Source organism: Arachis stenosperma, chromosome 10 (assembly GCF_014773155.1).
Source record: "Arachis stenosperma cultivar V10309 chromosome 10, arast.V10309.gnm1.PFL2, whole genome shotgun sequence".
Taxonomy (NCBI): Eukaryota; Viridiplantae; Streptophyta; class Magnoliopsida; order Fabales; family Fabaceae; genus Arachis; species Arachis stenosperma.
In genome coordinates, this window is record NC_080386.1 from 81,464,138 (window position 1) to 81,490,110 (window position 25,973).

The 25,973-nt window shown below is 37.2% G+C and overlaps 1 non-coding gene across 1 annotated transcript; it reads right to left on the reverse strand.

The window, feature by feature from the left end:
- Positions 1-2,673: 2,673 nt before the first annotated feature.
- Positions 2,674-2,781, reverse strand: LOC130958595 (small nucleolar RNA R71). Its single transcript, XR_009077708.1, has one exon. It is a non-coding gene; the product is annotated as a small nucleolar RNA R71 (small nucleolar RNA).
- Positions 2,782-25,973: the final 23,192 nt, after the last annotated feature.

The following is a 25,973-nucleotide window of genomic DNA, read 5'->3' on the forward strand; positions in this document are numbered from 1 at the left end:
TAACCTTGTCTGTGGTATTCTGAGTAGGATTCAATAATTGAATGACTGTGACGTGCTTCAAACTCCTAGCAGGCGGGGCGTTAGTGACAGACGCAAAAGGATCGATGGATTTTATTCCGGCCTGACCGAGAACCGACAGCTGATTAGCCATATGCTGTGACAGAGCATGGGAACATTTTCACTGAGAGGATGGGAGGTAGCCACTGACAACGGTGAAACCCTACACGAGCTTGCCATGGAAAGGAGTAAGAAGGATTGGATGAAGACTGTAGGAAAGCAGAGAGACGGAAGGGAAAGCATCTTCATACGCTTATCTGAAGCTCTCACCAATGATATACATAAGTATCTCTATCTTTATCTTTATGCTTTATTCGTTTATCACTATACCCATTTGAGTCTGCCTGACTGAGATTTACAAGGTGACCATAGCTTGCTTCATACCAACAATCTCCGTGGGATCGACCCTTACTCGCGTAAGGTTTATTACTTGGACGACCCAGTGCACTTGCTGGTTAGTTGTGCGAAGTTGTGTGTATGCCATGGTATTGAGCACCAAGTCTTTGGAGCCATTACCGAGGATTGTTTTGTGTATTAAAAAGTATTGATCACAATTTCGTGCACCAAGTTTTTGGCGCCGTTGCCGGGGATTGTTTGTGTATGGACAACTGACGGTTCATCTTGTTGCTTAGATTAGGTATTTATTTTTTTTTTCGAAATTCTTGAAGATGAATTCTAGAGTTTCATGATGATTTGTTGAAATCTGGCTGGCTGAGAAGCCATGTCTAATCTCATTGGACCGAGGTTTCAACTTATCATCACAGAAGCTTGTTGATTTTTTATCAATCTTGCTTTTGGAGCAGTGATCTGCTAAGACTTGGCTGGCCTTTGGCCATGTCTAGTGTTTTGGACCGAAGCTTTCTTTGAAAGCTTGGCTGGCTGTGAAGCCATGTCTAATTCCTGGACCGGAGTCTTAGACTAGCATTGCACTGATTCCTGGAATTCTCATTAAGAATTTTGATATCTTTTTCCACTTAATTTTCGAAAATCACAAAAAAATTCACAAAATCATAAAAACCAAAAATATTTGATGTTTCTTGCTTGAGTCTAGTGTCTCATCTTAAGTTTGGTGTCTTGCATGCATTGTTATTTGATTTTTGTTGCATTTTGATTATTAAAAAATCCAAAAATATTTTTAATTTGTGTCTTTTCAAGTCAATAATACAAAGAATTGAAGATTCAGAACATACTGCAGAGGAATTATACAGAAAAAGCTGGGCGTACAAAACGCCCAGTGAAGAAGGACAGACTGGCGTTTAAACGCCAGCCAGGGTACCTGGTTGGGCGTTTAACGCCCAAAAAGGTAGCATTTTGGGCGTTAAACGCCAGAATGGATACCATTCTGGGCGTTTAACGCCAGGATGGCACAAGGGGGAAGATTTTGTTTTCAAATCAAATTTTTTTCAAGTTTTCAAAGTTTTTCAAAATCAAATCTTTTTCAAATCAAATCTTTTCAATCAAATGTTTTCAAAATCAATTTCTTTCCTTTTTCAAAGATACTTACTAACAATTAATGATTTGATTGAACATTTCAAGTATATTGCCTTTTCTGTTGAGAAAGGTTTAATGTTTGAATCATATCTTTTCTTGTTAGGCAAGTCATTAATTTTTAAAATCATATCTTTTAAAATTGTTTTCAAATCAAATCTTTTAAAAATGTTTTTCAAATCATATCTTCTCAATCACATTTTTTTTTAAAACCAATCATATCTTCTTAACCACATCTTTTTTCAAAATAAGTTTTCAATCAAATCTTTTTAATTTCTAATTTCAAAATCTTTTTCAAAAATCACTTGATTTCTTTTCCACTTTGAATTTTCGAAAATTATCAATCAATTTTTCAAAATGTTTTTGACATCTTTTTAATTAATTTTCGAAAATTCTCTTCCCTTCCTCCCACATCCTTCTATTTATGGAGTACTACTCCTTCTTAATGCACAATTCGAACTCTATCTAATCAAGTTCGAATTCTTCTACCTCCTTCTTCTATTTTTCTTTACCTCTGACACCTCAAGGAATCTCTATAACTGTGACATAGAGGATTCCACATTTTCTTGTTCTCTTCTCTTTCATATGAGCAGGAGCAGAGACAAAGGCATTCTTGTTGAAGCTGACCCTGAACCTGAAAGGACCTTGAAGCGAAAGCTAAGAGAAGCTAAGGCACAACTCTCTGTAGAGGACCTAACCGAATTCTTCAAAGAAGAAGAACCCATGGCAGCCGAAAACAACAACAATGCCAACAATGCAAGGAAGGTGCTGGGTGACTTTACTGCACCTACTCCCAATTTCTATGGGAGAAGCATCTCTATCCCTGCCATTGGAGCAAACAACTTTGAGCTTAAGCCTCAATTAGTTTCTCTAATGCAACAGAATTACAAGTTCCATGGACTTCCAATGGAAGATCCTCATCAGTTTTTAGCTGAGTTCTTGCAAATCTGTGACACAGTCAAGACTAATGGGGTTGACCCTGAGGTCTACAGACTGATGCTATTCCCTTTTGCTGTAAGAGACAGAGCTAGAATATGGTTGGACTCACAACCTAAAGATAGCCTGGACTCTTGGGAAAAGCTAGTCAATGCCTTCTTGGCAAAGTTCTTTCCACCTCAAAAATGGAGTAAGCTTAGAGTGGAAGTCCAAACCTTCAGACAGAAGGATGGTGAATCCCTCTATGAAGCTTGGGAAAGATACAAACAATTAATCAGAAAGTGTCCCTCAGACATGCTTTCTGAATGGAGCATCATAGGTATTTTCTATGATGGTCTCTCTGAACTATCCAAGATGTCTTTGGATAGCTCTGCTGGAGGATCTCTTCATCTGAAGAAGACGCCTACAGAAGCTCAAGAGCTCATTGAAATGGTTGCAAATAACCAATTCATGTACACTTATGAAAGAAATCCTGTGAACAATGGGACAAGTCAGAAGAAAGGAGTTCTTGAGATTGATACTCTGAATGCCATTTTGGCTCAGAACAAGATATTGACTCAACAAGTCAATTTGATTTCTCAAAGTCTATTTGGAATGCAAAATACACCTGGCAGTACTAAGGATGCTTCATCTGAGGAAGAAGCTTATGATCCTGAGAATCCTTCAATGGAAGAGGTGAATTACCTAGGAGAACCCTATGGAAACACCTATAATTCTTCATGGAGAAATCACCCAAATTTCTCATGGAAGAATCAAGAGAGACCTCAACAAGGTTTCAACAACAACAATGGTGGAAGAAACAGGTTTAGCAATAGCAAACCTTTTCCATAATCTTCTCAGCAACAGACAGAGAATTCTAAGCAGAACCCCTCTGACTTAGCAACCATGGTCTCTGATCTAATCAAAACCACTCAAAGTTTCATGACTGAAACAAGGTCTTCCATTAGGAATTTGGAAGCACAAGTGGGACAGCTGAGCAAGAAAGTTACTGAACTCCCTCCTAGTACTCTCCCAAGTAATACAGAAGAAAATCCAAAAGGAGAGTGCAAAGCCATAACCATGGCCGAATCTAGAGAGGGAAGAGAGGAAGTGGACGCCACTGAGGAAGGCCTCAATGGGCGTGCACTGACCTCCAATGAGTTCCCTAGTGAGGAACCATGGGAATCTGAGGCTCAAAATGAGACCATAGAGATTCCATTGGACTTACTTCTGCCTTTCATGAGCTCTGATGAGTATTCCTCCTCTGAAGAGGATGAGTATGTCACTGAAGAGCAAGTTGCTAAATACCTTGGAGCAATCATGAAGCTAAATGACAAGTTATTTGGAAATGAGACTTGGGAGGATGAACCCCCTTTGCTCACCAAAGAACTGGATAACTTGTCTAGGCAGAAATTACCTCAAAAGAGACAAGATCCTGGGAAGTTTTCAATACCTTGTACCATAGGCACCATGACCTTCAAGAAGGCCCTGTGTGACTTAGGGTCAAGTGTGAACCTCATGCCTCTCTCTGTAATGGAGAAGCTAGGGATCTTTGAGGTACAAGCTGCAAGAATCTCACTAGAGATGGCAGACAACTCAAGAAAACAAGCTTATGGACTTGTAGAGGATGTTTTGGTGAAAATTGAAAACCATTACATCTCTGCTGATTTCATAGTCCTAGAGACTGGGAAGTGCATGGATGAATCCATCATCCTTGGCAGACCCTTCCTAGCCACAGCAAAGGCTGTGATTGATGTTGATGGAGGTGAACTGATCATTCAAGTGAATGAAAAATCCTATGTGTTTAAGGCTCAAGGATATCCCTCTATCACCATGGAGAAGAAGCATGAAGAGCTTCTCTCAAATCAGAGACAAAAAGAGCCCCCACAGTCAAACTCTAAGTTTGGTGTTGGGAGGCCACAACCAAACTCTAAGTTTGGTGTTGAACCCCCACATTCAAACTCTAAGTTTGGTGTTGGGAGGTTCCAACATTGCTCTGAGTATCTGTGAGGCTCCATGAGAGCCCTCTGTCAAGCTACTGACATTAAAGAAGCGCTTGTTGGGAGGCAACCCAATGATTATATTTTATATATTTCTCTGTTATTTTATGTTTTTTGTAGGTTGATGATCATAAGAAGTCACAAAATCCATTAAAAAAGCAAAAACAGAATGAAAAACAGGAAGAAAAACAGCACACCCTGGAGGAAGAATTCACTGGCGTTTAAACGCCAGTGAGGCTAGCAGTTGGGCGTTTAACGCCCAGTCTGGCACCATTCTGGGTGTTTAACGCCAGAAAGAGGCACCAGACTGGCGTTAAACGCCAGAAAAGGGCAAGAACCTGGCGTTAAACGCCAGGAATGGGCACCAGCCCGGTGTTTAACGCCAGAAAAGGCTCAAAACGTGATTTTGAGCAACATTTGGTGCAGGGATGACTTTTCCTTGACACCACAGGATCTGTGGACCCCACAGGATCCCCACCTACCCCACCACCACTCTCTCTCTTCTTCCCCCATTCACCAATCACCTCATTACCTCTTCCCCAAAAACCCTCACCTATCAAATCCCATCTTTCTCTTCACCATTCACATCCATCCTTCATAAAACCCCACCAACCTCACCCTTCAAATTCAAACCACTTTCCCTCCCAAACCCACCCATAATGGCCGAACCCCATCTCCCCTCTCCTATATAAACCCTTCTTCACCCCTTCATTTTCACACAACCTAAACACCACTTCTCCCCCTCTTTGGCCGAACACATAAGCCATCTCCTTCTTCCTCATTTCTTCTTCTTCTACTCTCTTCTTTCTTCTTTTGCTCGAGGACGAGCAAACCTTTTAAGTTTGGTGTGGTAAAAGCGTTGCTTTTTCGTTTTCCATAACCATTTATGGCATCCAAGGCCGGAGAAACCTCTAGAAAGAGGAAAGGGAAGGCAAAAGCTTCCACCTCCGAGTCATGGGAGATGGAGAGATTCATCTCAAGGGTGCATCAAGACCACTTCCATGAAGTTGTGGCCATGAAGAAAGGTCAACTTTGATCAAAGGTTGGACCAAGTCCTCACAGATATTTGTGAAGAGGACACCCAATGGAAGAGAAATTCAAGAGGGAAGCTGGTTCAACTGAGAAGGCATGACCTCAAGCCTATCACCAAGAAAAGGATGGAGCAAACAAGAGACCCCTCTCATCATGAGATCCCTGAGATACCTCAAGGGATGCACTTTCCTCCACAAGACTATTGGGAGCAAGTAAATACCTCCCTAGGAGAATTGAGTTCCAACATGGGACAACTAAGGGTGGAGCACCAAGAACATTCCATCCTTCTCCATGAAATTAGAGAAGATCAAAGAATCATGAGAGAGGAGCAACAAAGACAAGGAAGAGACATTGAGGAGCTCAAGCACTCCATAAGACCTTCAAGAGGAAGAACAAGCCGCCATCACTAAGGTGGACCCGTTCTTTAATCTCCTTGTTCTTTAAATTTCTGTTTTTCGAATTCTATGCTTATGGTTATCTATGTTTGTGTCTTGTGATCATTAGTGTCTTAGTGTCTATGTCTTAAAGTTATGAATGTCCTATGAATCCATCACCTTTCTTAAGAATTGTTCTTAATTGAAAAAGATGAGAATTGCATGAATTTTGAATTTTATAACAGTTTAATTACTTTGATGTGGTGGCAACACTTTTGTCTTCTGAATGTATGCTTGAACAGTGCATATGTCTTTTGAATTTGTGGTTCATGAATGTTGGCTCTTGAAAGAATGATGAAAAAGGAGACATGTTACTGAGGATCTGAAAAATCATAAAAATGATTCTTGAAGCAAGAAAAAGCAGTGAATACAAAAAAAAAAAAGAGAAGAGGCGAAAAAAAAAATTTCGAAAAAAAGAAAGAAAAAAAGAAAGAAAAAGAAAGAAATAAAGTTGTGATCCAAGGCAATAAGAGTGTGCTTAAGAACCCTGGACACCTCTAATTGGGGACTTTAGCAAAGCTGAGTCACAATCTGAAAAGGTTCACCCAATTATGTGTCTGTGGCATGTATGTATCCGGTGGTAATACTGGAAGACAGAGTGTTTTGGGCCACAGCCAAGACTCAATAAGTAGCTGTGTTCAAGAATCATCATACTTAACTAGGAGAATCAATAACACTATCTGGATTCTGAGTTCCTAAAGAAGCCAATCATTCTGAATTCCAAAGGATAAAGTGAGATGCCAAAACTATTCAGAGGCAAAAAGCTAAAAGCCCCGCTCATCTAATTAATACTGATCTTCATAGATGTTTTTGGAGTTCATTGCATATTCTCTTCTTTTTATCCTATTTGATCTTCAGTTGCTTGGGGCCAAGCAACAATTTAAGTTTGGTGTTGTGATGAGCGGATAATTTGTACGCTTTTTGGCATTGTTTTTAGTATGTTTTTAGTATGATCTAGTTAGTTTTTAGTATATTTTTATTAGTTTTTAATTAAAATTCACTTTTCTGGACTTTACTATGAGTTTGTGTGTTTTTCTGTGATTTCAGGTATTTTCTGGCTGAAATTGAGGGATCTGAGCAAAAATCTGATCCAGAGACTCAAAAGGACTGCAGATGCTGTTGGATTCTGACCTCCCTGCACTCGAAGTGGATTTTCGGGAGCTACAGAAGCCCCATTGGCGCGCTCTCAACGGCGTTGGAAAGTAGACATCCTGGGCTTTCCGGCAATATATGATAGTCCATACTTTGCCCAAGATTTGATGGCCCAAACCGGCGTTCAAAGTCACCTCAAGAAATTCCAGCGTTAAACGCCGGAACTGGCACCAAAATGGGAGTTAAACGCCCAAACTGGCACCAAAGCTGGCGTTTAACTCCAAGAGGAGTCTCTACACGAAAATGCTTCATTGCTCAGCCCAAGCACACACCAAGTGGGCCCGGAAGTGGATTTTTATGTCATTTACCCATCTTTGTACACCTTAGGCTACTAGTTTTCTATAAGTAGGACCTTTTACTATTGTATTTGACATCTTGGTAGCTATCTTTGAGTTTTATGCTATCTTAGGTCACTGGGAGGCTGGCCTCACGGCCATGCCTAGACCTTGTTCTTATGTATTTTCAACGGTGGAGTTTCTACACACCATAGATTAAGGTGTGGAGCTCTGCTGTACCTCGAGTATTAATGCAATTACTATTGTTCTTCTATTCAATTCCGCTTGTTCTTTGTCCAAGATATCACTTGTTCTTCAACTTGATGAAGGTGATGATCCGTGACACTCATCATCATTCTCACTCATGAACAAAGTGACTGACAACCACTCTTGTTCTACAAGCAATCAAAGCTCTAGTGAATATCTCTTGGATTCCTGATAACACGATGCATGGTTGATCGCCTGACAACCGAGTGCTCGCCTGAAAAACGAGCCAGCCATTCCGTGAGATCAGAGTCTTCGTGGTATAGGCAAGAACTGATGGCGGCATTCAAGAGAATCCGGAAGGTCTAACCTTGTCTGTGGTATTCTGAGTAGGATTCAATGATTGAATGACTGTGACGTGCTTCAAACTCCTAGCAGGCGGGGCGTTAGTGACAGACACAAAAGGATCGATGGATTTTATTCCGGCCTGACCGAGAACCGACAGCTGATTAGCCATATGCTGTGACAGAGCATGGGAACATTTTCACTGAGAGGATGGGAGGTAGCCACTGACAACGGTGAAACCCTACACGAGCTTGCCATGGAAAGGAGTAAGAAGGATTGGATGAAGACTGTAGGAAAGCAGAGAGACGGAAGGGAAAGCATCTTCATACGCTTATCTGAAGCTCTCACCAATGATATACATAAGTATCTCTATCTTTATCTTTATGCTTTATTCGTTTATCACTATACCCATTTGAGTCTGCCTGACTGAGATTTACAAGGTGACCATAGCTTGCTTCATACCAACAATCTCCGTGGGATCGACCCTTACTCGCGTAAGGTTTATTACTTGGACGACCCAGTGCACTTGCTGGTTAGTTGTGCGAAGTTGTGTGTATGCCATGGTATTGAGCACCAAGTCTTTGGAGCCATTACCGGGGATTGTTTTGTGTATTAAAAAGTATTGATCACAATTTCGTGCACCAATGGGTCACTAGTCTAAGTGTTCATGAATATTATATACTACATAGAAGAAACCAAAACCATACCTTGGCTGATTTCCAATATGCCTTTAACTCAAAATGAGCACCACAAAGGTAACCAACAAGCTTTCCAACACAATCCAAACTTCCAACAATCACCAACAAGCTCCAAACTCACAATAATCAAACTATATACCTATAAACCATCACAAATCAACCTAGGGCTTAATCATAAATCAAAAATTCACAAGAGTTCAAAGCCTCTTACCTTGTCTAACAGTTTTGGTAGCCAAAATTCAGTGCTAAGCAAGGATTAGAGTGAACCTAAACATCCAAAATCACAAAACTCACTTAATCCAAAACCCTAAAAACCCAAAATTTAGAGGAGAGGAACTGGGAAGATTTTAATCTTTTCTTACCAGTTTCTTACATGGGTTTTGTAGAGCTCTTCACAAGGAACGCGTAGCCGCTGACGGCACGCAAATCGGAATACCGTTGCTCAAGATATTAGCTTGTGAAGATGATGATGAATAGTGCTCAATCTCTTCTCCTCTCCCTCTTTCATATTTCTGATGTGTGTGTGTTATAAGTGTATTATGGTGAAATGGGTTCATTAAATGAACCTTATATATGTTGGGCTTGGGCCCAATTTGGGCCCGGTCCAACCCATTAGCGTTTTTAGCCTATTTGGCTCAATTTCGGGCCAAACCTTTAAAATTAATGCCCGATTTTCTATTTCTAATGTTTTTCTAAGGTTTTTGACTGTTTCAATTTTTTCTCGTGCAGTACCGGGCAGATTTGAACTAGTTCAACCGGTTCAACTGTCGGTTTGTGGTTTTTTACAGTTTTTCGCAGAAAATACATTTTCTGACTCAGAAAGACCTACTGAGTTCAAAAATCATATTTAAATCCCCAAATTCTCATCCTAACTTTTTGGAATTTAATTTAGGCATTTAAATGATTTTATCCGTGAAAAATCCGGTTCTTACATAAGCCGTATGAATAATTCATTCAACATTCATCAATATCTAAGACATTCTCAATATCATCATCATTTGTGAATCCATATATCATTTCTAAATTCATTCAAAAATCATATTTCAAAGTTAATTCTCATCATCCTTTATTCCATTCCGTTCATCAACAATCCCAATTCAAAATATAATTCTTTCTTTTCTAAATAAATCAATCTTAAAACATATAATGTTTAAAACCAAGTCTTTCCAAATAATTACTTCAAATGAAACTTCCAATTTTATAAAATTTTGGCAGCATCTCCTCTAAAATTTGGATTCTGCCACCCTTTTTGGGTCCCGTCCAAACCTTTCTCAAACCCTTTTTCAACCATTTCCAAATCTCAATCATTTTCCAAAACTCAACCAGTTCTAACATCAAGTTATTTTCAAATCCAACCATTTTCAATAATAAATCTTTTTTTCAAAATTAAACCAGCTCAAATATTAAATCATTTATAAAATCAAACTAATTCAAAATTAAACCGCTTCCAAAATTAATTCATTTTCATATCTCAAATCATTTCCAAAGCCGATTCATTTACATTATCAAAATAACTTCAAAACCAAGAAAAACCACTTTTCATAATAACCAAGCAAATAACTTTTCAAACTAATTTCTTATTAACAACCGTACACCACTCAAGCAATCAAGCAACCAATAATTCAGTCTAGCAAACAACCAGATCCACAAGGCAAACATAATCACAGAAGTATATTTTTTGCATCAATACCTATTTAAAATAACTCTGTAATACAAAATAAATTTTAAGAAAATCCCTACCTCGACTAGCTGAATTCACATAGGTTAAACATGGTAACTCCCTTCCCTTCTTGTTTTATGGCAGCGGCGGTGATTCCAACGTGACTGAAATGGTGGTAGCAGCACCAATTTTAATTTTTCAAACATACCTTGGTAGAACTAAAATAGAGACACACGTTATCAAAATTAAAAGAATATCATAGCAAAAAATAAAATGGCAGCAGAGTAAGGATAAAGGAGTTACATATTTAGAAATAGTGAAATTGGGATTGAAACTGGAAAAGGGTAGTGCTGATTGAAAGACAAGAACAGAGGAGGTTATGGTGGTTGAATGGGACCAAAGTAGTGACTAAGGTGGTTCAGTAGCAGCGGCGTTCATAACACTTCTCCAGCGGCAATCACGGTGACTCCAACGGTAGTGATAGCTAGGGTTCGATAGCGGTGGATCCTTGTGGTGGCAGCTCGGATGGTGGACGCCACCCACAGCGACGCTCTCCTCTACAGACCTTGGCAGCAGCGGCGATGGAAAGGCAGCACCGCTTCCTCTTCTCCCTCGCAAACTCATCTCTTTCCCTGTCCTCTGTTCGCAGCAGCGGTGAGGGAACGGCGGTCTCCGATGGCGAGTTCCTCAGCGACCAGGCACGACAGTGTTAGCGGCATCCTTTTCATTTGCGACGGTGACACGGGCTCGGCTCCATGGAACAGTGGCGACGGTGCAGTGGCGTTGTGGCGGCAACAACAAGGCACAACTCCTCCCTCTCTCTTTTCTTCTTTCTCCATTCGCAGCTGTCTCTTCCCTTTCTTAACCCCTTTTTGTTTCCCCCCTTTTCTTTTCTTGTTGAGGTTTTTGTGAGTGAGGCGGTAAGGGTGAGTGAGTAGTGGTGAGGAGTGGGTGTGTAGGGGTTAGTAAAATTAGGATTAGAGTTAAATTTGGGAATATTTGGGTTAATTAGGGTTTGATAATTTTTAATAAATTTGGGGCATAGAGTATTAATTTGAAATATTATTTAATTTCTTAAAATTATATTAGAAAAAATATTACTTAAGTATCGATTGCTAATCAACTTTTGATCAAGTATTCTAATTTAAAATTTGATATAATATAATTTATTTTTTGTTTATAAAAATTAAAGTATCAAAATTCTAAAATCATAATTATTTAAATTAAATCATATAAAATTCTTATTTTTTTACAACTATTAAATTGTATAATTTAAATATAAAAAATTATTCAATAATTATGAGATTAAATAAAATTTTTAATTCAATTATCAAAACTTAATTTAATTACTTTTAATAAAATAATTTCTAAAAATAAAATCTTTAATGAATAAATAAATTAAAATTAATTCATAATAATATTTTTTTTTAATTCTTAGTCTTACATCCTACCCACCTTATAAAAATTTTCTTCCTCGAAAATTGATTCAAAATAAAAGAGATTTCATTTTACTTCACTCTTGAATGCATTTAAAGAAAAGCAAAAAAGTTCTCAATATAGATATACATATAGTTTCAAATACTAGGATTTTCATATGGCATAAAGGTATAAAGGGTATAAGTGTGATGTAAAACAGAAGTTACAAGATAGGCTTGATGTACAAGATGATATATTTCAAACATGTAATGGTAAAGCAAGGCGACAAAAGGTTATAAGACAGGTTAGGGTTAAAACAACGTGCTTAACGTTCGCACTCTGATCTCACACCAACTTCAGAGATTCAATTATTCAAACTTCAACATAACTTATTTCCACCATCCTCACTCGTACTTTATCGAACAACTCATTCGAGGGTTTTCAACCTTGTCACACACTTCGCAAATCTTAATGGTCACAAACCTAACATCAACAAAACTCTTTCACGTGAAACAAGGTTCCACAGCTCCCTACAATTTCGTATACTTACAAATTTCACCTTTTGCATTCACCAAACGTGTCCTAAAGGACTAATGTGTCATTTACCAAGTCTCACAGTCGCACAATATATCAAAACTAATCTCAAGTATACTCAGAAGGATAATAGACCATAGAAAAGAAAGAAAAGCGACAAGGACCTTGTTCGCGAGAATTTGAAAGAATTGTTGAAATCACAAGTAGACAAGGATGAACAAACAATAAAAAGTGCTGGAAAGAGAATCAACTGACAACTTTAAGGGTAACTCTTGAATCGAAGGAATTCGATAAGACTAATAAGATGAAAAACAATGCAGTATTTTGAAATGAATTCAAACTGAGTCAAGTAAATATGAGGTTTATAAAAGAAGAATATCCAAAACCAAAGACAAAATTCATAGAACTCAAGAGTATGATTTAAGGATACTCTCGAATACATTGTTCATAAAGAATGAAAAATTTAAGAAAAAATCATTTTAACCTCTGAAAGAGAAAATGAGTAACAAAACATCCTTCAAAAGATTAATAAAAGCATAAATGTGGAATTATTTCAATATAAATTCAAGTGGAAATAGATTACACAGTTTGTAAAAGGAAAGATTAATTTGGCTAAGAGCAAAATTGTATTTTCTCTTCTTTTTCAAACATCCATAAAAACTGCGATCTTGTTGAAAGAAAACCTGAGATAAAGTTTTGCTCGTAAAAGAAAAAAAAGATGCATTACAATTGAATAGGTTTAAATCACATACATATATTTTTAAAGTATAAGGTAAAGGAGTGTAGGCTGAATTGAAAGCGATTTTATTAAAACTTCAATAGACAGTTATATCGCACCAAAACAAGTTCAAATCACATCAAAGAGAGGCACTGCTCAAATAAGGAAATGCAAAGTCAATGATAACTTTGCATAATTGTAAATTAAAACTTGTTTAAAAAAGGTTTAAAACAAAACTTCAATTAGGATTCATAAAGCATGTCACTCATAGAAACAAAAAGCTTACGAAGGAACTCAACAACTTAAAAAAGTTGATTCAAAACTTAAATTTCTTCAAATGAATTCAAAACTTTTTTAAAAGGGTTCAAAACAAAATTCTCAAGGTATACTTGGAACAACCACCTCACAAAAATCATTTAAGAATATTACGATGCGCTTAAAAGGAAATCAGCCCATGGAAGAAAGGATCTTTAAATCAAGGGAATTAAAACAAGAACTCAATAAGCATGTATTACTAAACGAGTTTTTAATTGGTCCAAAGGAATACAAAACGTGCCAGGAAGACAACTCAATCAGTAGATAATTCTCAAGAAAGAACCTTTGACTAAAGAAAGACAAATAAAATGACAAATGGTGCATTAGATGGAAACGAATTCAAGTTAACTCGGATGAATATGAGATTCACGAGAAATGAAAAACTAAGACTAATGGTGCCGTTCAAAAAAAGTAAGATAGTAATTAAAAATAGAATCAAATATGACATCCATAAAAATGAAAAGCTTAAAAAAAGAATTGGTCTATTCATAAGAAGAAAGACATGAGTCCAATATTTTTTTTAAAAGAACAAACAATTGCATAAACAATGTAGTATACTAAACCAAATTCAAATTAAAAATAAATTAGGTGAAGTTTACTAAACAAAAACCAACTAGAAAGAGATAAAAACCTTTCTTTGAAGGATATCTAAATACATAATCAAATAAGAATATTCGTAAAAACTGCAATAAAGTCGTTAGAGAATCAAGCTGTAATCTTAAGAAGGAATTTGAATCTAAGAACTTCGGTAGGAACAATCAAGAAGAAGGACAGTACACTCTTTTGAATCGAATCTAAGCTGTGTAACACCCTAATTTTCAACACGTCATGATCATACCAAAAGTGAGGCGTTATTGACCTGTTTTCCGTATTTACTATTTAATACTGAGCCTTTAGTTCGATTTTACGTTTCAATTTTTAAGAAAAAGCCGAAAAGTTTTGTTTCTATTAATTAAAATCATATATCAAAGATCTCCAAACAATACTAGTCACATAGTTAGTAAGAATAATAAATATTATACAAAAGAATTTAAATGAAACTCAGATACAACTCATATCCCTCTGTATAAAATAAAATCTTAACTAACAAAGGCGAGAAAATTCTAGAAAAGCGACTCAACAGATAAACTTAACTCAAATAAGACTAATAATTACCCGCAGCTTCAAACTGAGTCTTTGAACCTATGTCACTGAAAGGGTGGAAGATTTTGGGGTGAGAACAAACCACGTGTTCTCAATAGGGAATGGGAATGCCGTAAGAGTAATGAAATAAAATGCAAATAATTAACTTTATTCAATAAAACTATATTTTTATCAAACCTTTTGAAAATACTTTTTACTATTATTTTATATAATTAATTACCTTCTTTAAATTTCTGAACTTAAGTCAAATCTCAATCACAATCTCAATTCCCAGTCACCTCAATACACAAACTAATAGCACAGGAAACAGATCAACACACAAGCAAATAGCAATAAGACGAACAACACAATCACAGAGAGATAAGATAAGCAAACACAATCAAATACAAATGAGCAAACAATGATGATGCATGTCTAGTCCTATCACAGGTAATGAGCTCATTTGTCGGTTTCGACCCGCACCCGAAGCAATTCGACTCGCAAGTCAGATAAGGCATTCCAGCAGCATAACCTCTATAAGTTTTTACTTCTTGCAGGCGCTGATTTTCCAGCTGAAGTATGCCAAACATGACCTCTGCAAGTACTTGCAGGCGCTAATTCTCCAGCTGAAGCATGTGCCATTTTCTCCTAGAAGCCATTCCATACACATGGACATTCCGCACAATCATTTACACATAAAGCCCACGGCTTAACATTCTCACATCAGCACCTCAACTATTTACTTTTTGTCACCCTCTCGTGACCTTTTAGTCATTTCTTAATCACACGTGCCGCGTTCTCTTATCCCTTTTCTTTCTTATTCTTAACAAACCGAATTCATTTTATAACTTAAAACAAAATCTCTCCTCAAAAGATTGGATTTAAAACATTATACTTTTCTTAATAAATCGAATTTGAAATAGAATAAATCTTTTTTTCAACCAAATAAGTCTCAAATAATTTAACTTTCCAAAACAAATATTTTAAAATAGCATTTCAAATAAAGTCCCAAATTTTATAAAAATTTTGGCAGCACTTCGCCTAAAACTTGAGCTTAGCCACCCTTACGAGTTCCCTCTTTCTCAATAAATCACTAGCCATTTTCTCAACAATTATCAAATCAACAGAATTCTTAATAATCAACATATTTTATAGCCATATACTTTTAATAATTTCAAAATTATTTATAAATCATCAAAATTATTGTTTTAGTTAAGAAATCAATTTTTAAGAAATCAGTTTAAAATTCAAGCTCAATCTATTTTTTTATTCATAAAATCTCAATCTCCACAATTCACTTATCTTTTTCTCAACAGCAATCAAAATAGTAAGGTATTCCAACCCATTCAGTTTAGTAACCAATAATTCTCTAACAAGCTTGCAACAATATCCACCATCATCAAATAAATCTCAATTCCTCAACTAAATAAAAAAATCAGCATAACCGAAAATTTGAGTAATTAATCACTTTCAAAAAATTAAATCATTATTCACAGCCATAATTCAACCAATTTCATCACCAAATTCAATCAATTTAACAAATAACACAAAATTAATCACAATTTCATCACATTTAATTATATTCACAATCATTAACAATCTCAATTTCATCAATTTTTATCAATTAATCAAACGAGATATTTATAAATTATTTGCAGTTATTCACTAAAGTTCAATGGCATTCGTAAATTAAAATAGATAATTTTAAAATAAATCCCCTACCTCCGTACAAAATCAAAGTCAATAAAAATTTTGGAAAAACTTTTTGACTGAACTGCTGAAGAAGAAAACGTCAGAAATCGTCTGTGCCTCCTAGAATTTCAATTAGCCGAACTTAAGAAAAAAAGAAGCTACGTCACCATCAACTTCTACCGGATCAAAATAATGCCAACATGTAAAAAAAAAAGATACGAATACTTTTATCGAATTAGATTTTTTACTAGGACTACGAATTACAAGAAATAAAGCTTGGAAGCTCTAAGAAAGTTCACGGTTTCTCCTTTCTCTTTCTCTTTCTCGGTTCTTTCTCTCATTCCTTACCGAAAAATAAAGCATGCAAGATTATAGGTATTGCTAAATCATTATTTTAGGAGAAAATGTTACATATGAAGAAGTCTAGGTGTCATTAGTTATTAAATGAAATGATTAGGTGTCATGCTTAGGTTATACATATACATATAAGCATGTTTCTTTCTTTTTCTTTTATCTCTTGGTTTCGGTGGAGGAAAGAAAAGGAAATGGGATTCATATAGTAATTAAAGTGCATGTGTTCCTATTTTATATATATATATATATATATATATATATATATATATATATATATATATATATATATATAATTCAGGTTTAACTTTCTTTTTTCTTTGGTTCCATTTAATCGCTTCGGCCATTCTTTCTAATTTTCTTTTTTTTTTCTTGTAAATAATAATAATAATAATAAGAATAATAATAAATTTAGACCGTAACTATCAATATAATTTCTAATAAATAATTCAAAATAATAGAATAAGTTATAATTAAATTAAATTTTATTTTTTAAATTTAAAGTATAAAATTTAATTTTAAAAATTCGAATTGTTATAAACTGGATTGAAAAGAATACTAAAAATTAATGGTAACGTTTACAAGAAATGGATAAACTAAAAAAAAATGAATTCATTTTTTCGAAAGAAATACTAAAGGTATTGCATCAAAACAACTCAAATTAAAATAAGATATGCAAAGTTTATAAAATAGAACTTAATTAAGCTATGAGCAAAATATTTTCTCCGGAGCCTTAAAACACACTCAGGTATGAGATCACATAAGAATACGTATAAAAATTGTGATAAAATTGAAAGTAAATCGAGTTGTAATAAAAAAAGAAATCTAAGGTAGAAATTGTTTTCACATATATCTATAAAAGAATAGGTGAAACATTATAGATAAACAGATCTAAGTATATAAAGATTTTTTTCTGAATTTATGTAGGGAAGTATATGCTAAATTAAAAGGGGTCTCATCAAAAGTTCGAAGGATGATTGTGAAACAGAATTAGACAGGAAAAAAGTCAATTCTAAACTTTTTCAATCCCAAAATAAGAATTTTAAAAATAGACTGTAAAGAATGATGTATCACACCAAAACAGGTTCAAGATCAGATCAATGAGCTCAAGATTCATGAAGAAGAGTATAATTAACAATAAAGACGAATATATATATATATATATATATATATATTATTTTTTTTAAAGATGCAAGCAAACTCTTAAGAATACAATCAAGCAAGGTTATGGATGAATAATAAAATATGGTCGAAAAATGGTTAAATCATAGTTTAAAGAAGGAATCCGAGTCAAGAAACTTCAATGAGGATAGTAAAGAAAGGAACGATATGTCAACTTAAGCAACGCAGCTAAGAATCCAAGTTGAACCAAATACGAAAAGCGAACTCTAGCATTCTTTAACCATATGACTCACATTACCTATTACTTATCAACTCCAATTCGTCTATAATAACCTGTTAACATTTTCGTACACACAAACCATCAACATTAAGTTGGGCAGACTTAATATCAACAGATATGCGACAGTAAGCTAACAGCGTTAATCAATAGACAGTCATGCGCATAAAGCTCTAATTCTTATTATCCAAACAAGACCTACTACATGACAAACACTCAGAATATGCAATGAAGCATAGTCAGTCCATTTTCAAGGCTCTAATCAGGATGAACTGCTCTAATACCATAATGCAACACCCTCACTACCAGAATGTCACGCTTCCAGCTGCGCTACTCTGATAGCAAGAAGTATTATGACTACTTTATATACTTAATATTAAAATATGAGCCTTTGACTCGACACCGTATCGCTGCTTCCTTTTAAAAATAGAAATAAATACTTTATCTTAAAAAAACATGCATAGATTTATATACAAGATTTCCTACATAATAGCTTATAATGTAGTATACATATAAAATATACAACTTCTATCCCTCTTACAAAATTGTAATAACCAAGATGAGGGAAGAAAAATTATCTAATTAATGCAATATCATATAAACCAAAACGTAGTAAACTCATCATAATGCTCCTTCATCCGATTCCTGAAAAGGTAAAGTTGTAGGGGGTGAGAACCTAACCACACGGTCTCACCATGGAGTTTCAGAATTATCATAAGAAGATATTTAATAAGAAAACTGTTTTCAAGCTCAGTGATTATCATTACCTTAGGAATCTTTTAAAAACCAATAGTTAATCATTCAAAACCTTTCAAAGAAACAATATTCAATCTTTCATAAATCCAAAACCTTTATTTTCTTATAAGAAATTCTTAATCAAAAACCAACCATGCAATCAATCAATACAATCATCAATTCAGCGCCAAAGCTCATTCTCAAAAGTAGCACACCAGGACAAACACAAGCAAAATAGACAAGGAAAGCACATGTTTAGGTAGCAGTTAAGAATAGTTTAACAATTAGGCAAACCAAAACAAATTCAAAACCCAAGCAAAGCATACAAATGCATATGATGCATGCCTGTCCTATGGCTAATGAGCTCATCTATCGGTTATACAGGCAACCCGACAAGTCTGGTTTGCTAAACCATTGGACTGTCCACCGACGCACATCCCCATGTGTCTATGCATATATTTTTCTCATGTATATATCAAATCGCTCAATGGGGGTACCATTCCTGGGAATTTATAAGTGCCCGGTCACCTTTACGTCATAGGATCAACAGAGTATCGAGTCTCAACCTGGAGCAAGTGGTGGCAAGCAACTGCGTCTATCCAGGAAAACTCGTGTCTCAGATAATTCAAATTCATAAGCCGTATGAATAATTTATTCAACATTCATCAATATCTAAGACATTCTCAATATCATCATCATTCATCAATCCATGTCTCATTTCCAAATTCATTCAAAAATCATATTTCAAAGTCAATTCTCATAATCCTTCTTTCCATTCCGTTCACCAACAATCCCAATTCAAAATATAATTCTTTCTTTTCTAAATAAATCAATCTTAAAACATATAATACTTAAGACCAAATCTTTCCAAATAATTACCTCAAACGAAACTTCCAATTTTATAAAATTTCGGTAGCATCTCCTCTAAGATTCGGACTTTGCCACTCTTTTCGGATCCCATCCAAACCTTTCTCAAACCCTTTCTCAACCATTTCCAAATCTCAATCATTTTCCAAAACTCAACCAGTTCTAACATCAAGTTATTTTCAAATCCAACAATTTCCAATAATAAATCTTTTTTCAAAATTAAACCAGCTCAAATATTAAATCATTTATAAAAGTAAACAAATTCAAAATTAAACCGCTTCCAAAATTAATTTATTTTCATATCTCAAATCATTTCCAAAGCTGATTCATTTACATGATCAAAATAACTTCAAAACCAAGAAAAACTACTTTTCATAATAACCAAGTAAATAACTTTTCAAACCAATTTCTTATCAACAACTGTACACTACTCAAGCAATCAAACAACCAATAATTCAGTCTAGCAAACAACCACATCCTCGACTAGCTGAATTCACAGAGGTTAAACATGGTAACTCCCTTTCCTTTTTGTTTCATGGCAGCAGCGGCGATGATAGAGGTGTTACATATTTAGAAATAGCAGAAAAATAAAAGGGCAGCAGAGCAAGGATAGAGGAGTTACATATTTAGAAATAGCAGAATTGGGATTGAAAATGGAAAAGGGCAGTGCTGATTCGAAGACAAGAACAGAGGAGGCTGTGGTGGTTGAATGGGACTGAAGTAGTGACTAAGGTGGTTCAGTAGCAGTGGTGTTCATAACACTTCTCCAGCGGCAACCACGGTGACTCCAACGGGAGTGATAGCTAGGGTTCGGCGGCGGTGGATCCTTCAGGTGACAGCTCGGACGGTGGACGCCACCCACAGCAACGCTGTCTTCCACATACCTTGGCAGAAGCAACGATGGAAAGGCAGTGCCTTTTCCTCTTCTCCCTTGCAAACTCATCTCTTTCCCTCTCTCCTATTCGTGGTTTACGGTAGCGGTAGAAGCTTCATCAACGGTGACGCAGCAGCGGTGAGGGAACGGTGGTCTCCGACGGTGAGCTCAGCAGCGACCAGGCGCGACAGAGCTCGCGGCATCCTTTTCATTTGCGACGGCAACGCGGGCTCGACTCCATAGAACGGAGGTGACGGCGCAGTGGAGTTGTGGCTGCAACAACAGGGCACGACTCCTCCTTCTCTCTTTTTGGTGCGCGAAATTGTGAACAATACTTTTTCACAACTCTCATAATCCCTGGTCATGAACTCCAAAAACTTGGTGGCTCAATACCATGGCATTACACAACTTCGCACAACTAACCAGCACCAAGTAATAAACCTTACGTGAGTAAGGGTCGATCCCACGGAGATTGTTAGTATTGAAGCAAGCTATGGTCATCTTGTAAATCTTAGTCAGGCAAACTCAAATGTATATGATGATGAACGAAAATAACATAGAAGATAAAGATAGTGATACTTATGTATATCATTGGTGTAAGAGCTTCAGACAAGCGTATGAAGATGCCTTCCCTTCCGTCTCTCTGCTTTCCTAATGTCTTCATCCAATCCTTTCTTACTCCTTTCCATGGCAAGCTCGTGTAGGGTTTCACTGTTGTCAGCAGCTACCTCCCATCCGCGCAGTGAAAGCTAATGCACACACTCTGTCACAGTGCTGCCAATCACCGGTTTGGTTCCCTCCCCTACCGGAATAGAATCACTCTTTTGCGTCTGTCACTAACGCCCAGTAGGTTACAGGTTTGAAGCACGTCACAGTCATTCAATCATTGAATCCTACTCAGAATACCACAGACAAGGTTAGACCTTCCGGATTCTCTTGAATGCCGCCATCAGGTCCTGCCTATACCACGAAGATTCCGAGTAAAGAATCCAAGAGACATTCACTAAGCCTCAAATGCTTGTAGAACAAGAATGGTTGTCAGTCACTTTGTTCATGGGTGAGAATGGTGATGGGCGTCAATCATCACCTTCATCAAGTTGAAGAACAAGTGATATCTTGGACAAAGAACAAGCGGAATTGAATGGAAGAACAATAGTAATTGCATTAATACTCGAGGTACAGCAGAGCTCCACACCTTAATCTATGGTGTGTAGAAACTCCACCGTTGAAAATACATAAGAACAAGGTCTAGGCATGGCCGAATGGCCAGCCTCCCAATGATCTAAGATAGCATAAAACTCAAAGATAGCTACCAAGATGTAGATGTCTCTATACAATAGTAAAAGGTCCTACTTATAGAAAACTAGTACATAGATGAGTAAATGACATAAAAATCCACTTCCGGGCCCACTTGGTGTGTGCTTGGGCTGAGCAATGAAGCTTTTTTCGTGTAGAGACTCTCCTTGGAGTTAAACGCCAGCTTTGGTGCCAGTTTGGGCGTTTAACTCCCATTTGGGTGCCAGTTCCAGCGTTTAACGCTGGGATTTCTTGAGGTGACTTTGAACGCCGGTTTGGGCCATCAAATCTTGGGCAAAGTATGGACTATCATATATTGCTGGAAAGCCCAGGATGTCTACTTTCCAACGCCGTTGAGAGCGCGCCAATTGGGCTTCTGTAGCTCCAGAAAATCCACTTCGAGTGCAGGGAGGTCAGAATCCAACAGCATCTGCAGTCCTTTTGAGTCTCTGGATCAGATTTTTGCTCAGGTCCCTCAATTTCAGCCAGAAAATACCTGAAATCACAGAAAAACACACAAACTCATAGTAAAGTCCAGAAAAGTGAAATTTAACTAAAGACTAATAAAAATATAATAAAAACTAACTAGATCATATCAAAAACATACTAAAAACAATGCCAAAAAGTATACAAATCATCCGCTCATCACAACACCAAACTTAAATTGTTGCTTGTCCCCAAGCAGCTGAAAATCAAATAAGATAAAAGGAAGAGAATATGCAATGAATTCCAAAAACATCTGTGAAGATTAGCATTAATTAGATGAGCGGGGCTTTTAACTTTTTGCCTCTGAACAGTTTTGGCATCTCAATCTATCCTTTGAAATTCAGAATGGTTGGCTTCTTTAGGAACTTAGAATCCAGATAGTGTTAATGATTCTCCTAGTAAAGTATGATGATTCTTGAACATAGCTATTTATTGAGTCTTGGCTGTGGCCCAAAGCACTCTGTCTTTCCAGTATTACCACCGGATACATACATGCCACAGACACATAATTGGGTGAACCTTTTTAGATTGTGACTCAGCTTTGCTAAAGTCCCCAATTAGAGGTGTCCAGGGTTCTTAAGCACACTCTTATTTGCCTTGGATCACAACTCTTTTTTTTTTTTCGTTTTCTTTTTCTTTTTTTTTTTTTTGAATAGCAATGCTTTTTCTTGCTTCAAGAATCATTTTATTGATTTTTCAGATCCTCAATAACATGTCTCCTTTTTCATCATTCTTTCAAGAGCCAACATTCATGAACCACAAATTCAAGATACATATGCACTGTTTAAGCATACATTCAGAGAACAAAAATATTGCCACCACATCAAAATAATTAAACTATTATAAAATTCAAAATTCATGCAATTCTTCCTTTTTCAATTAAGCACATTTTTATTCAAGAAGGGTGATGGATTCATAGGACATTCATAACTTTAAGGCATAGACACTAAGACACTAATGATCATAAGACACAAGCATGGATAACATAAAGCACTAAAATTCGAAAAACAAAGGAATAAAGAACAAGGAAATCAAGGAATGGGTCCACCTCAGTGATGGCGGCTCTTCCTTGCTTTTGAAGGTCCTATGGAGTGCTTGAGCTCCTCAATGTCTCTTCCTTGCCTTTGTTGCTCCTCTCTCATGATTCTTTGTTCTTCTCTAATTTCATGGAGGAGAATGGAGTGTTCTTGGTGCTCCACCCTTAGTTGTCCCATGTTAGAACTTAATTTTCCTAGGGAGGTGTTAATTTGCTCCCAGTAGTCTTGTGGAGGAAAGTGTATCCCTTGAGGTATCTCAGGGATTTCTTGATGAGAAGGGTCTCTTGTTTGCTCCATCTTCTTCTTAGTGATGGGCTTGAGGTCATGCCTTCTCAGTTGAACCGGCTTTGGATGCCATAAATGGTTATGGAAAAACAAAAAGCAATGCTTTTACCACACCAAACTTAAAAGGTTTGCTCGTCCTCGAGCAAAAGAAGAAAGAAGAGAGTAGAAGAAGAAGAAATGAGGAAGAGGGAGATGGTGGTGTATTCGGCCAAGGAGGGGGAGAAGTGGTGTTTAGGTAGTGGGAAAATGAAGGGGTAAAGAGGGGTTTATATAGGAAAGATGGGGATGAGGGTTCGGCCATTTGAGGGTGGGTTTGGGAGGGAAAGTGGTTTGAATTTGAAGGGTGAGGTTGGTGGGGTTTTATGAAGGATGGATGTGAGTGGTGAAGAGAAAGATGGGATTTGATAGGTGAGGGGTTTTTGGGGAAGAGGTGTTGAGGTGATTGGTGAATGGGGGAAGAAGAGAGAGAGTGATGGTAGGGTCCTGTGGGGTCCACAGATCCTGTAGTGTCAAGGAAAAGGCATCCTTGCACTAAATGGCATCAAAATCCACGTTTTGAGCCATTTCTGGCGTTAAACGCCGGGCTGGTGCCCATTCCTGGCGTTTAACGCCAGGTTTTTGCCCTTTACTGGCGTTTAACGCCAGTCTGGTGCCCCTTTCTGGCGTTAAACGCCCAGAAGGGTGCCAGACTGGGCGTTAAACGCCCAACTGCTAGGCTGACTGGCGTTTGAACGCCAGCAGCATCTTCCTCCAGGGTGTGCTATTTTTCTTCCTGTTTTTCATTTTGTTTTTGCTTTTTTCATTGTTTTTGTGACTTCTTATGATCATCAACCTACAAAAAAGATAAAATAACAAAAGAAAATAATTAATTATAAAACATTGGGTTGCCTCCCAACAAGCGCTTCTTTAATGTCATTAGCTTGACAGAGGACTCTCATGGAGCCTCAGAGATGCTCAGAACCGTGTTGGAACTTCCCAACACCAAACTTAGAGTTTGATTGTGGCCTCCCAACACCAAACTTAGAGTCTGACTGTGGGGGCTCTGTTTGGCTCTGTTTTGAGAGAAGCTCTTCATGCTTCTTTTCCATGATGACAGAGGGATATCCTTGGGCCTTAAACACCAAGGATTCTTCATTCACTTGAATGATCAACTCTCCTCTATCAACATCAATCACAGCCTTTGCTGTGGCTAGGAAGGGTCTGCCAAGGATGATTGATTCATCCATGCACTTCCCAGTCTCTAGGACTATGAAGTCAGTAGGGATGTAATGGTCCTCAACCTTAACCAGAACATCCTCTACAAGTCCATGAGCTTGTTTTCTTGAATTGTCTGCCATCTCTAATGAGATTTTTGCAGCTTGCACCTCAAAGATCCCTAATTTCTCCATTACAGAGAGGGGCATGAGGTTTACACTTGACCCCAAGTCACACAAGGCCTTCTTGAAGGTCATGGTGCCTATGGTACAAGGTATAGAAAACTTCCCAGGATCTTGCCTCTTTTGAGGCAATTGCTGCCTAGACAAGTTATCCAGTTCCTTGGTGAGCAAAGGGGGTTCATCCTCCCAAGTCTCATTTCCAAATAACCTGTCATTTAGTTTCATGATTGCTCCAAGGTATTTAGCAACTTGCTCTTCAGTGACATACTCATCCTCTTCAGAGGAAGAATACTCATCAGAGCTCATGAAAGGCAGTAGTAAGTCCAAGGGAATCTCTATGGTCTCAGTTTGAGCCTCAGATTCCCAAGGTTCCTCATTGGGGAACTCATTGGAGGCCAGTGGACGTCCAGTGAGGCCTTCCTCAGTGGCGTTCACTGCCTCTTCTTCCTCCCAGAATTTGGCCATATTTATGGCTTTGCACTCTCCTTTTGGATTTTCTTCAGTGTTACTTGGGAGAGTGCTTGGGGGAAGTTCAGTAATTTTCTTGCTCAGCTGACCCACTTGTCCTTCCAAATTCCTAATGGAGGATCTAGTTTCAGTCATGAAACTTTGAGTGGTTTTGATTAGATCAGAGACCATGGTTGCTGAGTCAGAGGTATTCTGCTTAGAGCTCTCTGTCTGTTGCTGAGAAGATGATGGAAAAGGTTTACCATTGTTAAACCTGTTTCTTCCACCATTATTATTGAAACCTTGTTGAGGTCTCTCTTGATTCTTCCATGAGAGATTTGGGTGATTTCTCCATGAAGAATTATAGGTGTTACCATAGGGTTCTCCCGGGTAATTTACCTCTTCCATTGAAGGGTTCTCAGGATCATAAGCTTCTTCCTCAGATGAAGCATCCTTAGTACTGTTTGGTGCATTTTGCATTCCAGACAGACTTTGAGAAATCAGATTGACTTGTTGAGTCAATATTTTATTCTGAGCCAAAATGGCATTCAGAGTGTCAATTTCAAGAACTCCTTTCTTCTGACTAGTCCCATTGTTCACAGGATTCCTTTCAGAAGTGTACATGAATTGGTTATTTGCAACCATTTCAATCAGTTCTTGAGCTTCAGTAGGCGTCTTCTTCAGATGAAGAGATCCTCCAGCAGAGCTATCCAAGGACATCTTGGATAGTTCAGAGAGACCATCATAGAAAATACCTATGATG